The sequence below is a fragment of the Palaemon carinicauda genome, chromosome 27 (assembly GCF_036898095.1).
Source record: "Palaemon carinicauda isolate YSFRI2023 chromosome 27, ASM3689809v2, whole genome shotgun sequence".
Classification (NCBI taxonomy): domain Eukaryota; kingdom Metazoa; phylum Arthropoda; class Malacostraca; order Decapoda; family Palaemonidae; genus Palaemon; species Palaemon carinicauda.
In genome coordinates this window covers 35,618,575-35,636,061 of record NC_090751.1, presented here as the reverse complement: position 1 = coordinate 35,636,061, position 17,487 = coordinate 35,618,575, and the positions used below count along the sequence as shown (strand labels likewise).

The 17,487-nt window shown below is 37.2% G+C and overlaps 1 protein-coding gene across 1 annotated transcript in view; it reads right to left on the bottom strand.

Moving 5' to 3' along the window:
* The window catches only part of LOC137620685 (solute carrier family 49 member 4 homolog), a 30,209-nt gene extending 17,297 nt beyond the window's left edge, over nt 1–12,912 (bottom strand). Inside the window, exon 1 of the mRNA XM_068351030.1 lies at nt 12,787–12,912. The gene's annotated coding sequence lies outside the window, so the exon portion shown is untranslated. The remainder of the gene's footprint in view (nt 1–12,786) is intronic.
* Between the last annotated feature and the right edge of the window lie 4,575 nt (nt 12,913–17,487).

The following is a 17,487-nucleotide window of genomic DNA, read 5'->3' as shown; positions in this document are numbered from 1 at the left end:
TATTATTATTATTATTATTACTATTATTATTATTATTATTATTATTATTATTGTTATTGTTATTATTGTTATTATTATTATTATTTTTATTATTATTATTACTTGGTAAGCTACAACCCTAGTTGGAAAAGCAGTATGCTATAAGCCCAGTGGCCCCAACAGGGTAAATAGCCTAGTGAGGAAAGGAAACAAAGAAAAATTAAATATTGTAAGAACAGTAACATTAGAATAAAGTGGAGAAGATGGCCTATCCGGGAGGCGGCGAATATACCGAAAACATCTCATCGACACGCTCATTTTATCGACATATATAATTCACAGAAATCTCATGGAAAGGAAAATGAAGAACTCGTGAATATAATTTAGAGCCATTGTTTTCGGTAACCACCAATTAACCATAAGTTATTCTTTAAATATTTTTTTTTTTTTATTGAATCCCAGTGGGGAAAATGATAGAAATTACTGAGCCAACCTATGTACTACAAAGATCTTCAAGTTTTTACTCAAGCAGTAGTTACATATCTTCTGAGAAATAGCCTACCAGACTCCATAAAGATTCTTCCGCTTTTAAATCGAGAGAGAGAGAGAGAGAGAGAGAGAGAGAGAGAGAGAGAGAGAGAGAGAGAGAGAGAGAGAGAGAGAGAGAGAGAGAGAGAGAGAGAGAGAGAGAGAGAGAGCTCTTTTCGAAAAAAGGTCCACATACCAGTGCTTGATCCCAGATATCCTAGTTCCTGAAGACCTTTTACGAAATCAAAATTTGGTACCCCTTCAATCAACGCTTATTTCTTATGCACTGAATTCGACAATACTTACAAGAGAAGGATTCTTGCAACAGAGGGCCAAGTTTAAACAAGTCTGACTGCAGCAATACTATATCGTAAGGGAAGAATCATCGGTGAAAATGGCTCCAACCTCAGATTATGAACAAAAGAACACCAAGTGTTCGAATAAATGATACATTTAGTTTCCCAAAACACCGGCAGAGAATGTATAAGAGCAGCAATACAGCTAATTTCAGGTAGAGTGATTCAAGTTCGAGCAGCAATGGCCAGGCCATAACCACGTAGTTTTGTTTTTCTTGACCGGGATATGTTAGATAACATTAATATATTACCTAGGCGCCTCAGTGTATATTTAAGGGGGGGGACCTTAATACTTGCAAGGATAGCTTTCAGTATCAGGCAATGACTTTTGCCTGTTTTAATTAACATATTGATTCCGAAAACAGAATTAACTCCTACTTTTTTAAATGAATAAAGCATATATATATATATATATATATATATATATATATATATATATATATATATATATATATATATATATATATATATATATATATATATATATATAATATATATATATATATATATATATAATACACACACACACACACACACACACACACATATATATATATATATATATATATATATATATATATATATATATATATATATATATATAATACACACACACACACACACACACACACACATATATATATATATATATATATATATATATATATATATATATATATATATATATATATATATATAATTCCTATCACGCTGAACGACAGCCGCTCGGAAAACAACAATCTCCCGCATATTGCCCAAAATAGCGTGTTGTAGTTAGGAAAGGGGGAGGGTGTGGGAAGGATTGAATTTGTGTGTGCGTGTGCATATTTGACCAAATATTTAGCCGCTATTTTTTGCGGGTCCCGTACACTAGTATATATATATATATATATATATATATATATATATATATATATATATATATATATATATATATATATATACAGTATATATATATATATATATATATATATATATATATATATATATATATATATATATATATATATATATCGTCGTCGGCGCCCACTCGTGTCCGAGTATTGGGTTCTGTGGTTAGCTATCAGCCTCCTATCTATGGGATGGGTGCTTATGTCTGATGTGGCTGTTAAGTCCTAGTATGTGGTGGAAGAGTCGCGGACAGTGTTCACAAGGGAAGGTAGGTGGTGGGCGGGGCTGTTCTAATCGCTCTCTCCTTCTTCTCCTCCTAGCCTCCTCATTTTGTCTCCTCCTCTCCTCGAAGTCCACGGTGCCATGGTGTACTGTACTCCTCCAGGTTTTCCTGTCCCTGGCTGTTTCTTTCCATGAGGAAGGATCGATGTCAGTTAGAGCCAGGGTGCGCTTTAGTTGATCTTTATAGCGCATTTTCGGGGCTCCTCGTGGTCTGGTGCCCTGTGTCAGTTCTCCGTAGAATATTTTCTTTGGGAGCCTAGATGGATCCATCCTATGCACGTGTCCTACCCAGCGGAGGCGGTGGTGGATGATGGTGGCCTCCACGCCGGTCAGCGAGGCACGTTCTAAGACTTCAATGTTGGTGGTGTGGCTCTCCCAGGGGATTTTCAAGATCTGCCTCAGTTTCATTTGTTGGAAGCGTTCTAGGTTTTTAATATCGTTTCTATATAGCGTCCATGTTTCACATGCATACAGGAGCATGGAGAGGACTACTGCCCTGAACACCATTATTTTGGTGGTCATTGTCAGTGCGTGGTTGTTAAATACGCGGCAGTTGAGTCGGCCAAAGGCGGAGTGGGCTGCCCTGATCCTGTTCTCCACGTCCCTTTTGCTTGTGTGAGCTGATGTTAGGATGCTCCCTAGGTAGGAGAACTGGTCCACCTGTTCTAACGGTTGGTCATTCACTGTGGTATTGAAGTTTGGGAGCATCAGTCCTGGTGGATGTTGGACGAGGGTCTTGGTTTTGTCTGTGTTGACTTGCATCCCAAAACGTTCATAGGCAGAGTTGTATGCATTGGCTAACGACTGCAGGTCCTCTGCCGTCTGACCTGGGGTGGCATTGTCGTCAGCATACTGCAGTTCTCGCACTGACCACAAGGTGGTCTTGGTTCTGACGCGGAGTCTAGCAAGGTTGAAAGCGCCTCCATCCATGCGGAAATGTAGGTCGACTGAGGGTGTGTCTGGGGGAATCTCGTTGAGCATTGCTGCGGTGTATAGCGAGAAACACGTTGGGGCCAGAACACAGCCCTGTTTCAGGCCGCCGTTGATGGGGAATGGGTCTGAAAGAGAGTTCTGGTGGCAGACTCTCCCAACCATTCCGTCATGAGGGCACGCACCAGCTTGACAAAATCGGGTGGGCAGCCATATCTTTTGAGGATAGCCCACATGGCAGGTCGAGGTACTTTGTCGAAGGCCTTTTTTAAATCCCAGAAGATGAACATTATGGGCTGTTGTTGTTCGAGGCTCTTCTCTTGTAGTTGTCGCGCACAGAAGATCATGTCTATGGTCCCGCGGGAAGGTCGAAAGCCGCACTGGGACTCTGGCAGGACGTCTTCTGCAAGAATAAGGAGGTGGTCAAGGAGAATCCGAGCGAAAATCTTACTCGCGATGCTTAGTAGTGATATTCCCCGGTAGTTGTTACAGTTCTCCCTGTCTCCCTTCTTGAAGATGGTAGCGAGGTTTGCATTGCGGAAGTCACTGGGGAGGGTCTTGGTCTCCCATATTTTCAGTATAAGGAGCATCAAACGGTTCCTCAAACCGGGGCCACCGTGAGTGAGGAGCTCCAACGGGATGTTGTCTGGCCCTGGGGCTTTGCCGGGCTTCATGCGCTGCAGGGCCTTGTTGAAGTCATGGATGGAGGGTGGTAGTGCCATCCAGTGACGGGCGGGATGCTGCGGGGTCATTCGCAGGAGATCGTCTGGGGTGTCTGCTTGGTCATTGAGGATCTTCTCAAAGTGAGACCTCCACCTGGCCAGGATGCCCTCGCTGTCGGTGATGGTCGTGGCCCCATCCGCGTCCTTCAGGCTGCCCACTGATGACCATGTGGGACCAAATATTTCCTTTGTTGCTGCATAGAAGCTGCGCAGGTCATGTTGGTCAGCGAAACTCTGTATTTCTGCAGCTTTTCTTTGCCACCAGGTGTTCTGGGCTTCACGGATCCCTCGTTGGCAACCAGCTTCAGCCACCTTGTGAGCACATTTGTTAGCTGCTGTTGGTTGGTTTTCCAAAGCCAGGCGTGCTTGTCGTTTGGTTTCAATGAGAAGAGAGATGGTAGCATCATTCTCATCAATCCAATCCTGCCGTTTCTTGTTGGTGTAGCCTAGTGTTTCCTCTGCGGCACGGGCCATGGCGTTTCTGAGGGTGGTCCAGTGGTGCTCGACAGAAGCCTGACCCACGGGGTCTACGAGGTGTTGTTCGCAGGCCTCCTTGTAGTTCTGTGCCACCTGTGGGTTGCGGAGCTTACTACAACCAAAGCGTTTGTGTGGTACGCTGTCAGGGGCCCTTCTGGGTGGTCGTAGGGTCATCACGGAGAGTCGGGAGATGAGGAGTCTGTGGTCCGTCCAGCAGTCGTCCGCTCCGGGCATGGATCGGGTGATGCGGACGTCTCCTCGGTCTCTGGCTCTGGTCAGGACGTAGTCCAGGGTGTGTCAGTGTTTAGACCGTGGGTGTCTCCATGTGGTCTTTTGTCGCTTTGGTAACTGGAAGATGGTGTTGGTTACCACAAGTTGGTGTTCTGCACACAGACCCAGTAGGAGTTGGCCATTGGCGTTGCAATTTCCAATGCCATGACGGCCGATGATTCCCTCCCACAGGCGATGGTCTTTGCCTACTCGGGCATTAAAGTCGCCAAGCACAACGAGCTTGTCATTGGTGGGCACTGCCTGGATGGTGCGGGCGAGCTGGGTGTAGAAGGCAGCTTTGTCATCATCGGTTGAGGTCATAGTCGGGGCGTAGACAGCGATCAGGGTGAGGTGTCTGTCCCGCGTGATGGGGATGCGGACAGTCATCAGGCGCTCACTGATGGCCTTGGGAGCGAGGTTGTGCTGCTGCACTAGCTGGGAACGGATGGCGAAGCCGACACCGTGGATGCAAGGCTCCTCTAGGGCCTTGCCTTTCCAGAAGATGGTGTAGCCTGTTCCAGCTTCCCTGATGTTGCCCTCTTCGGGTAGTCTGGTCTCGCTAAGAGCCGCCACATCAACATTGAAGCGGGCTAGCTCCTTGCAGACGAGGGCTGTACGTCGTTCCGGGCGGTTGGTGTTCGTCACGTCTTGGAGGGTGCGGATGTTCCACGCACCTAAGGTTAATATTTTTTTCTTGTTGTTTCGACCGCATTAATGGGATGTCCGCCAGCCGCGGTGAGATGACCAGACGGGTTTGCCGTGTCCGATGTTTACCCCACCTTTTCTAGGGGCCTCCCCATGTGGGGTGGGCTGCGGTGTCCTCAATAGGCCAGCCCAGTCACGGGTCCAGCTGCCGAACTCTGGTGTCACGGCACCGTCACCAGAGAGCGACTGAATCTTAGACTCGCCACCTGAGTGCAGTCGTGGGCTAAGGGCTTCCAGCTATCCAGGCCTGCCCCCTTGACCCATGGTGCTGTCACCTCAGGACTTGGTGGTGGTGATGATGATGATGATGGTGAGAAAGAGATGAAGAAGGGTGGAGGAAACGACAGAATGCCAGTAGCTGGGTATATTGTTTTGGGTGGTCGTGGCTTTGCAACGGCCACGCACACACACTTGGCCCACACCGTTTTCCCCGCGGCTCAAGACATACGAGACAGGCGGCTTCTCCGATGTTGGTTGCATCGGGCTGCCGGGTTCTTGTTATGTCAAGGCCCGCCTTGTTACCTGCCCAACAGGCATTGCCCTCTTCCGCCGGCGCTGGGAAGCTCCACCGTTGGGGTCGTGTTGGTTTGATTTTGGAGTTTTCCTTTTCCTAGCCTTTGCCTATCTTAAATAAAGGAGAAGGCCTATAGGGGTCCAGTCTTGGTCTGGTCTCTCAGAACTGCATGGCCTTAGCGGTATGGTTGAGCCTGCTAGGGTGGATAAACTACCCCACCGCCATTGCCCAGCCCATCATTGAGACACTCAAGGAAATAAAGCAGTGTCATATATTAATTACACAATTCAAATACCAACAAAACAATATTTTCAAGATAAGTTATAATGATCACTTCAAGTATCTTATCGCAAATAACAGACGCTACCGAATAAGGTCTATTGCATAACTTGGAATAATTGGTGTAGACAAGAGCTAGGGTCCTGAATGATAAATTATGACCAAAGAAGTGACATAACAAAGCTAATGGTATAACATCAAATTAAACAAAGGTGGATGTCCCAGCATCCGGACGCCAGCGGTTAATACTATAGACATTAATGACCACTTTAGCTATATTTAAGGTTCATTATAGTCGGGAACCGCTTAGGGTTTATCCATGATATGAGTAAAAAGATATTTGACCAGCTAATTAGAAACCACTTCATCCAAACTGGAACAGAGAAGTCACAAGTCGATTCAAATATCTTTAATTCAATATCATGAATAAACCCCCAGCAGCTCCCTGACAATAACGAACTTAGTGGTTTTATAGGTAAAATTACTTTGCACATCTGATGAATATAATTTCATATAAATAGGGTGCAATTTGAAAATGGTAATTTTAGATTTTTTCTCATATAGGTAGCAATGCGGATATCAAATGCTTAAAACCAGTCTATTTATATATACAATATAATTTTGTCATTTAAGATTTTATTAGATACAAATATCAATCCTTGAAACTTGACACGTGAGATGCTTGTATAACTCGTGACTGTATATTAATTAGAATGATTATTTCAAATATTTTGTTGTGAGTAATTGTCGCTACTCCATAAGGCCTACTGTATTAGAAAAATTGGTATAGATAATACTTGAAAATACAAATGATATTTATGGAGCAAAGAAGACAAAATTGCAAATGGTGTAACTACATATATTAAATAGGGTATATGTTCCAGCATTTGGACGTCGGTGATTGGCAGTATGGACATTACTGACTAACCGTAGTCGTATCTAATAAAATATAATCAGTTACTACCAACATGAACTTCATAGCTTAGCAAAATTTACCACTGTGCATTAACACCAGTCAATTAATATAAGGTATGAATTACAATCTCACCAAATAATGCAATCATGTGAATTCAACACAAAGACCAAGGTTCACATCAATCAAGAGCAGAAAAAGTGGAACTAAATATACTGCTGCTGAAACTTGGTTTTTCACAAAAAAGCCCAAGGGCTCCAAAAGGGAAAATATCCCAGTGACTAAAGGAAATAAGGAAACTATATATATATATATATATATATATATATATATATATATATATATATATATATATATATATATATATATACATATATATATATATATATATATATATATATATATATATATATATATATATATATATATATATATATATGTGTGTGTGTGTGTGTGAGTGTGTGTGTGTGTGTATATATAGATAGATAGATAGACAGACAGACAGACAGATAGATAGATAGATAGATAGATACCACCCACGCTTATTGACGCAAAGGGTCTCGGTTACATTTCACCAGTCGTCTCAATATTGAGCTTTTAATTAAAAACTTCTCTATTCATCATCTCCTACTGCACGCTTCATAGTCCTCGACCATGTAGAGATGGATCTGTTATAACAACAGAGATGAAGAAAGACAACGTTGGATGGAACACTTTAGGGAGTTCATGAATAGGAGATATGAAGGGAATAATTTGATTGATATACCTGAAGCTGAGGAAGACTTGGATGTGTCGGAGCTATCATTAAAAAACTAAAGAGATGGAAATCCCCTGTAAACGATGGAATAACGGCTGGGATAATATTGGCCGAAAATGAAGTGACTCTCAGAATACTTACAAGATTATTTTGTAGAATGTAGCATGAAGAGGCAAAACCTGATGAATGCGGCCTAGGAGTTTTGAAAAAAAAAAAAGAGAGAGATCTATCTGATTGCAACAATTACAGAGGCATCACACTTATTGTCAGTTGTCATGAAAATATATATTGTATGTTCATTCTGAAGAGACTAGAGAGAAAGATTGATAAAAAGTGGAGAGATGAACAAGCCTGATTAAGAAAAGGTAGAAGTTGTACTGACCAAATTCTCATTTTAGGACATGTTGCACAGCAATGTGTAGAATATAAATTCCACTTTTGGTGGTATGTAAGGACTATGAAAAAGCCTTTGAATGGGTGCACCGGCTAAATATAAATATATATATATATATATATATATATATATATATATATATATATATATATATATATATATATATATATATATATGTCTGTGTGTGTGTAGCAGGTTGGACAGGGCACCAGCCACCCGTTGAGATACTACTGCCAGAGAGTTATGGGTTCATTTGACTGGCCAGACAGTACCACATTGGATCCTTCTCTCTGGTTATGGTTCATTTCCCATTTTCCTACACACACACACACACACACACACACACACACCGAATAGTCTGACATATTCTTTACATATTCCCCTCTGCTCACACCGAATAGTCTGGCCTATTCTTTACATATTCTCCTCTGTCCTCATACACCTGACAACACTGAGATTACCAAACAATTATTCTTCACCCAAGGGGTTACTGCTCATTGTTCAGTGGCCGCTTTCCTCTTGGTAAGGGTAGAAGAGACTTTAGCTTAGGTAAGCAGCTCTTCTAGAAGGACAATCCAAAATAAAACCATTGTTTTCTAGTCTTGGGTAGTGCCGTAGCCTCTGTACCATGGTCTTCCACTGTCTTGGAGTAAAGTTCTCTTGCTTGAGGGTACACTCTTCTTCTTGTTTTTTTAAAGCTTTTATAGTTTATAAAGGAGAGGTTTATTTTCATGTTACTGTACTTGAGATATTTTATTTTTCCTTATTTTTTTTCCTCACTGGGCTATTTTCCCTGTTGGAGCATCTGGGCTTATAGCATTCTGTTTTTCCAACTAGGGTTGTAGCTTAGCAATTAATAATATATATATATATATATATATATATATATATATATATATATATATATATATATATATATATATGTATATATATTTATATATATATATATATATATATATATATATATATATACATACATATATATATATATATATATATATATATATATATATGTATATATATATACATACATATATATATATATATATATATATATATATATATATATATATATATATATATATATATATATATATATATATATATATATAGTCGAAGTGCTGAGTATCGCACATATTTTTCATGCAACTCTTACATTGCTATTTTATCAACTTTTTTTTTTCTCAATGAGGGTTTTTATCATGTAACCGCATCACTACCCACAAACTCCAAATGAATATATGATGGGAGGGGACAATAGCATAATTCCACGGTTACACTATCATCTTATCTGATCGTCTTGTACATAGTTTTACAAATCAAACGCTGAAGAAGATTAGATTCATCCCCATAACTAGGAAGTCATATAAATCCTTTAACTGTGAACTTACTGTTTCCTTATGCATGATAAATAGTGAGCGCTTTAGATTCTAGTTCAAATCGGTTATATCATTCGCATCTATCTTCATTGTCAATAAAAGTTTTTTAATTTATATTAAATTGGGAGAGCAGAGTTACAAATAATTTTGAGCCATATCCTCGACCTCAGCGAGCAGCAATATCACATATATAATGTTTTAATTTTTTTGCTTTTTTTTTCTGTGCTCTGAGAATGGGAGTATTGCAATCGTCTTTGTAACCTAAAATGACGCCATTTACGGTTAACGCTTTTGCTGCAAAATATTTTTCTTATCTCTGATGATTTAAATTTGTTTTTACTTGTAAATGAAACTAAAAGTGAAGCTGTTTAAAGTCCTCGACTGAAGCAGAGGCCAGCGGCAGATCAATGCATTGTCGTACACTGTGTCCACGAGATCGATTGCTTGAATGATTTGGAATTTTCTGGTATCCTGATATTGAAGGTCATTGACGCCGAACATACAGTACTGCATACACTTAAGATCAGCATTAAGGCTTCTCTCCGCACAAACTTGCCCTAAGGAAGACCATAATGGCTGTTGAAGAATGAGAAGTGCTCAAAGCCCCAAACAATCTGTCTTACCTTGAGAACTCACAACTGAAAACTATCGAGCCGAGGGTGCGGTGCAAATTATGGGCCCCCAGTTGGAGGTCTCCGTCCTTTCACTAGACTAACTCATTCATTTTCATTATTCATTAAATAATATGACTAATGGAACTCAAGATAAATTCAACTATTAATGCAATTGCGGTCTATTGGCATTCTTCTTCAATTCTAATCTTCGAAATACTAGAGAAATTTTAAACTTCCACTATATGAAAACCGGTAGAGCTAAAGAAGTTACAATTGCAACTAATACTCCTTTACACAAATACTGACTTCAACCCCCCCCCCCACCGACATATCAAACTGGATAAAAACAAAAAATAATTGTTTATGTAGAAACTTCGAAGATCCATTTTACCTCATCTGATATTCAATATATATATATATATATATATATATATATATATATATATATATATATATATATATATATATATATAAAATTTATATATGTATATATATATATATATATATATATATATATATATATATATATATATATATATATATATATATTAATCTGAGTTGTTTGTCTATCACGTACTACTATTCCAAAGTATTAACTTTCTTTTCATATAGTCTTATTCATAATCATATGTGAAAAAGAATGTGTCAAGGAGGAAATGTGAATGTTTTTATAAATTAGCTTATATTATTCATTACATTTCAGGCTTTTATCCTTCTCCCCATTCTTTACCGAGCATCGGAAACGGGTCTTTCCCTGATGAAAGGATTCTTTGTGATGCAAAGCATCTCTATCATTCCTGACGCTTTCCAAGAATTTCTTATTTGTGTGCGATAAGAAATTTCGTATGCATGTCTGGCATTGGAAAGAAGAAATAACAAGTAACATTTCATAGATCCAACTGACTGTGTATAAGTATCCACCGCTTATTATTTGGTTTTCGAAAAGCAAGTTTGAAATTAAGGGCACATGAAGAAGTTTTTTATACCTCTTTAATCTAATTATATTTCTTCTTATCATTATCTTTATCTTGTTCTCAATTGCGCTTTATTATGAGCCGGACGTCTAACTATGTATAGAGACATGGACACACACGCGCACACACATACACACATAAATTCAAACCGTCCCACCCTCTTCCCCCTTCCCTAACTACAACCTACTGGCTCGGCAATTTGTGGGAGAGTGTGGTTCCCGAGTGTACAGTACACTATAGTCCGTTTCTTTTAGCGAGACAGATTTGCACCGAATCGCAGAGGTGCCCTTTTAGCTCGGAAAAGTTTCCTGATCGCTGATTGGTTAGAATTATCTTGTCCAACCAATCAGCGATCAGGAAACTTTTCCGAGCTAAAAGGGCACCGCTGCGAGTCGGTGCAAATATGCCTCGCTAAAAGAAATGGACTATAGCACCTCTCGGGTACCGCCTTCTCATCAGAGTATGACTACTCCTCTCCTCCTGAGCGTGACAGGAAATATATATATATATATATATATATATATATATATATATATATATATATATATATATATATATTTATATATATGTGTGTATACAGAATATACATTTGCGTGTGCACACACACACACACACACACACACACACACATATATATATATATATATATATATATATATATATATATATATATATATATATATATATATATATTATACACATAAATACATATACATACATACATACATACATATATACATATATATATATATATGTGTATATTATACACATAAATATACATACATACATACATACATACACACATATAAATTTATATATATATATATATATATATATATATATATATATATATATATATATATATATATACATACATATATATATATATATATATATATATATATATATATATATATATATATATATATATATATATATTCAGGCAATTGGCCTTAATTATACAGGGGTGGTTATCCTTGTGCAAAACATTTAGGTAATTTCCATTGTGACGTCATCTGTCCCGTAGATAACCTCATGCATTCCATTGATCTCTTTTCACGTGTGTAACTGCTGTTTCTGCAAGGTCAATTCTACACGTCTGATCTATCACTATTGTCTAAATGTTATCTTTATGGTTCGATCACGCAAAAGTTAGTTATAGATAAAGCACCGTGGAACATCTAAACTGTTTGTTTAAAAGATTATAACGGAATGTTCCTGAGGTTTCATACTCAATTTGTTATTACTCGAAAAAAAGGTTATGTCCGGGTATCTTGTGAAGTTTAAATGTCTCCTGTGTATTCATTACTTAAGGAGAAACAATAGAGAGAAAAAAATGAGCAGGTCGTCATCTTCCAAATGCTGGTGTACTGATATTGGGTTAAATATTGACATTTAATCTACACTTGACCATATCATTGTATTGCTATGTAAATGTTGGGCTACGAAGTTAATATAACCTTCTTAGATTTATTCCTGGATTTTTGTCACGTTAAATCGAAATCTAACCGAGGCCCTTTGCGTGAAGAGGCATAGGAGGAGATGATAATGATGATGAAATCGAAATAAAAAAAACTCCCATTAAACATTAGATATAATTGTCACATATCGCTTTGATATATGGAAATCCAAGCTACTGGACATAAGACATACTTGATTTCTGCTATTTATTTTTCTCGTTTTCAAATCCATCTGTATATTGATGAGTTTGCTCCTATATTGCCTTCGCATTTCATTTCCCTTAAACATTTGTCTCTCTCTTTCAAAATGAAAATCCCACAATTATTGTAGCACTCAACGCACCATCTAAAACAGGACCTACCTCCAAAAGATGGACGTTTGAGAGTGACATAAAACTCCGACAAGTTTTGATCCAAATTTGCTGCCATACACCGCATCAGTCAACAACCACTTAGTCACTGGTCCCACATTAACTGACTACAATACATTTCCTATCACCTTGCCCTAACGCCGAGCGATTGAGGGAAGATAAAAGCATTTCCAATCACATGCATGTCATTACAGCAATCCGCACTTTGCTGAAGATACAAGACTCTTACTTCCGATTGTTTGAGACAGAACGTCCGAATTTATTCATTATGTATACAATTCATTATCTTTCTCATGATAATATGTTGATTGCCTCTAGGAGTTCTATCCAAAGTAGGCCTATAGTTATTTGTCTGACTTTTCCGGGGACCTGCTGAGGCAACACTGTCGACTTCTCCCGCTAAGTCATATTTTCCTTTTCTTTGCCGCTTTTAAGTAGACGTTTAGTGTTCATATGAATAGTATTCAAATGCTTGACTGACATATCAAACGGACATCAACCTTATCATATGCAATAACATAACGCTTTTGAGATATTGAACAATCGCGTTTCAAAAAACGCTTATCGATCTTGAAGCGAGAACACACGTGCATACATTGGAGATGCACATAAGCAAATAATAAAAGTTATGTATCATGAATAGCTACAAATGAATCGTGGGTGGTTTTAGAAAATAATGAGATTTCAGACAAGGCATCAATGGTTCGTTAAATATTGAGTCAAGATGATAAATTATTTACTCAAGCTAGGCATTTTCCTCTCGAATACGGCGCGGATGACCAATGGTGTAATGTCAGTTACCATGAACAATACAATATTTTTATAAGCTTTGCTTCTTAACTAGCTCTTACGAAGACACACACACACACACACACACACACATATATATATATATATATATATATATATATATATATATATATATATATATATATATAGAGAGAGAGAGAGAGAGAGAGAGAGAGAGAGAGAGAGAGAGAGAGAGAGAGAGAGAGAGAGAGAGAGAGAGAGAGAGAGAGAGATAAATATATTATATACATATACATATATATGCATATATGGGTTTATATATACTAGTGCATGCGACCCGTCAAAAATAACGGCTAAAATCACCAGGGTACAACCAAAGTCTATTTACATGTAATGTAGATCTTGGGTATAACTACTCCCTCTTCCCCCTACCTGAGGGACGGGGAGAGACCTAGTAGTTATACGACTATAATATAGTAATACCTCTGAGTATGACCGGAAAGAAATATGCTAAGAATCTCCGGTTTGATAAATACGATAGAAAAATCTAAAATTGGTAGTTGAATGTTAGAACTATGAATCAGATTGGAATTTATAGTTAATGGAGATTGAATTTAGGTAATATATTTTGGATATCTTGTCCCTAAATGAAACACGTTGTAAGGGGATTGGTTAGGAAACCTTAGCCCAAGGCAGTATATATATATATATATATATATATATATATATATATATATATATATATATATATATATATATATATATATATATATTCAGGAGGAACAGTTGGAGTTGGATGAGAAGGGATAGGAATGATGACACCAAGAGCAGAAAAGGCATTAACTGAGTGGAGAACTGCGGAATGTAATAGATGAGATCCCAGTGAGATATGAAAATTGTGATTGGTGACCTCAATGCTAAAGTTGAAGGAATAGTCAAGGTACAGAGAATGTGATGGGTGTCGAGGATCTTGACTAAATATCAAATGAAAATGGATTACATTTCATAAGTTTCTGTTCAACAAACAATCTTGTCATGGGAGGCACTCTTTTCCAGTACAAGGCCATCCACAAACATACATGCTCTTCACCATGTGGCAATTACAAAAATCAAATGAATCACATTGCTATTAATGAAGAGACAAGGATGACTGAAATGTGAGAAGTTATAGAGGTGCAGATATTGGTTATGATCACCAGCCCCTGTTGCCACACTGAAAATTGAAAAGACACAACAGAAATATAGATAGAATACCTAGGTTTGATAAAACTAAGATTCTAATAGATGAGCACAGAGTAACCTTTGCAATTGAATGTAGGATTCGATTTGCAGTCTTGGAGACTTTAAGAGACGAAGGGCAGACAATTAACGAAGAATGGTGTGATATTAAGAACATATACCAGTCAGTTTGTAGTGAAGTTTTGGGACATACAGTTACTAGGAAAAAAACATCAATAACAAATGATACTTGGGATACTATAAAAAGAAGATAAAGACAGAAATTGATTGCTGAAGTTTTTGAGGAAGTAATGAAAATTACAAGATAGAGCATGCTAACTATTCTAGCATTGACAGTGAAGTCAAAAGAAAAGCCAGGAATGACTGGGGAGAATATTTAGACAGGAAAGCAGATGAGGCTGACAAATTCAGGGAGGGGGCTATGGTGTAAGAATTGCTCATAGAATTATTAATGAAAACTCTACTTGGGCAAAAAGAAGTATATACCCATCAAAAAGAGAGATGGATCTGTTATAACAACAGAAGATGAAGAAAGGCAACGGTGTATGAAACACTTTAGGGAAGTCACGAATATTAGAAATGAAGGGAAAATTTTTTTCGATATAACTGATGCTGAAAAGGGCCTTGCTTTGCCCATAAATGAATTCAGTGTGTTTGAAGTCTAAACTATCATGAAAAACACAAAATAGATGGAAAGCCCCCAGATTCGATTAAATAATTGCTGAGATGATATTGGCCGAAAATGGAGTGAATCCCAGATTACTTACAAGATTATTTTGTAGAATGTGGCATGAAGAGGCAAAACCTGATGAATGGGAGCTAGGAGTGTTGGTGAAAGTGACCAAAAAAAGGAGACCTAACTGATTGCAATAATTATAGAAGGATCACACTTACGTCAGCCATCATGAAAATATATAGTATGCTCATTCTAAAGAGACTTAAGAGAAAGATTGATGAAAAGCTGAGAGATGAACAAGCTGGATTTCGAAAAGGTAGAAGTTGTACTGACCATTTTTTTCTTTTTTTCAAGGCATGTTGTACAGCAATGTGTTGAATATAGAAATTCACTTTTGATGCCATTTGAGAAATATGAAAAACCTTGGATAGTGTGCACCGGCCAATTTTGCGGAGAGTCTTAAGTTATTATAGAGTTCCTCTCAAATATGCAAATTTGATTAAATCTGTTCATGAGCATAGCAAATGCAAAGTTAATGTTAATGGAGTCCTATCAAACGAATTTCCAGTGAACAGTAGAGTCACTTATGTTGTTTATCCTCATGGATTTTGTAACGCATAGAACAGTTGGGGATGGTGGAGAAGGATTAGATTGGATTGTTAACAGGAAGTTAGCTGACCTAAAGTATGCTGATGATGCTTTACTTATTAGCAGAACACCGCAGTACTTTCAAAGCTTGCTTACCAGAATGCATGGAATATCACACAAGGTTGGGTTCAAGATAAATAGAAGAAAGACAGAGATGATGAGAACGGAATATGCAATGGAAGATGAAATATCATTGGAAGGGGAAAAGCTTAATGAGATGGAATCATTTAAATATTTAGGAACTATGATCTCTAATACAGGATCTTTAGAATTTGAGTTTAATGAAAGATTGAAAAAAGCAAATCAGACAATGGCTAGGTTAAGTAAAAGAAAAAAAAAAAAAAAAGGAAATCAAATCGCCTGAAATTGCATATAAAAATCAGACTATATATCAGTTTAGTGAGATCAGTGTTACTGTATGAACATGAGTCATGGTATAACAATGAACAATATTCAACAGATTTTTGTAGATTTGAGAACAAAGCCCTCAGAATAAGATTGGCGATTAGATGGCAGGACAGGATTAGAAATAAAACTAAAAAAGAGATTACTTGAGTACCATATATGGATGATATCATGATGAGGGGTAGATGGAGATGGTTTGGGCATGCTCTTCGCACTCCCTAAGAGAGATTCGTTCACCAAATGCTCAACTGGGCTTAGGCACTAGAAGAGTAGGAAGACCCAGACCTACATGACTGAGGACTTTGAAGCGTTAAGTAGGAGATGATGAATCGAGAAGTATTGAATTAAAAGCTCATGATAAATAAGACTGACGAAATCTAACCGAGGCTATTTACGTCAAAGGCGTAGGAGTAGATGATATATATATATATATATATATATATATATATATATATATATATATATATATATATATATATATATATATATATATATATATATATATATATAGCCAGGAACTTCCTCTTTAATATACATATATAACTATCTATCTATCTATCTCCCTATCTCTCTATCTATCTATCTATTTTTCTATATATATATATATATATACATACATATATATATATATATATATATATATATATATATATATATATATACATACATATATATATATATATATATATATATATATATATATATATATATATGAATGAATAAATATATATATATACATATATATATATATATATATATATATATATATATATATATATATATATATAGCCTATATATATATATATATATATATATATATATATATATATATATATATATATATATATATATATATATATATATATATATATAGGCTCCAGACTTCGTCCTCTCTGGTTGCTATTTACCACGTTCTGCTAGACAATCTGTGCCAAAGTGTAGTTACTCCAACATAAGAGCAATCAGGCTCTGAA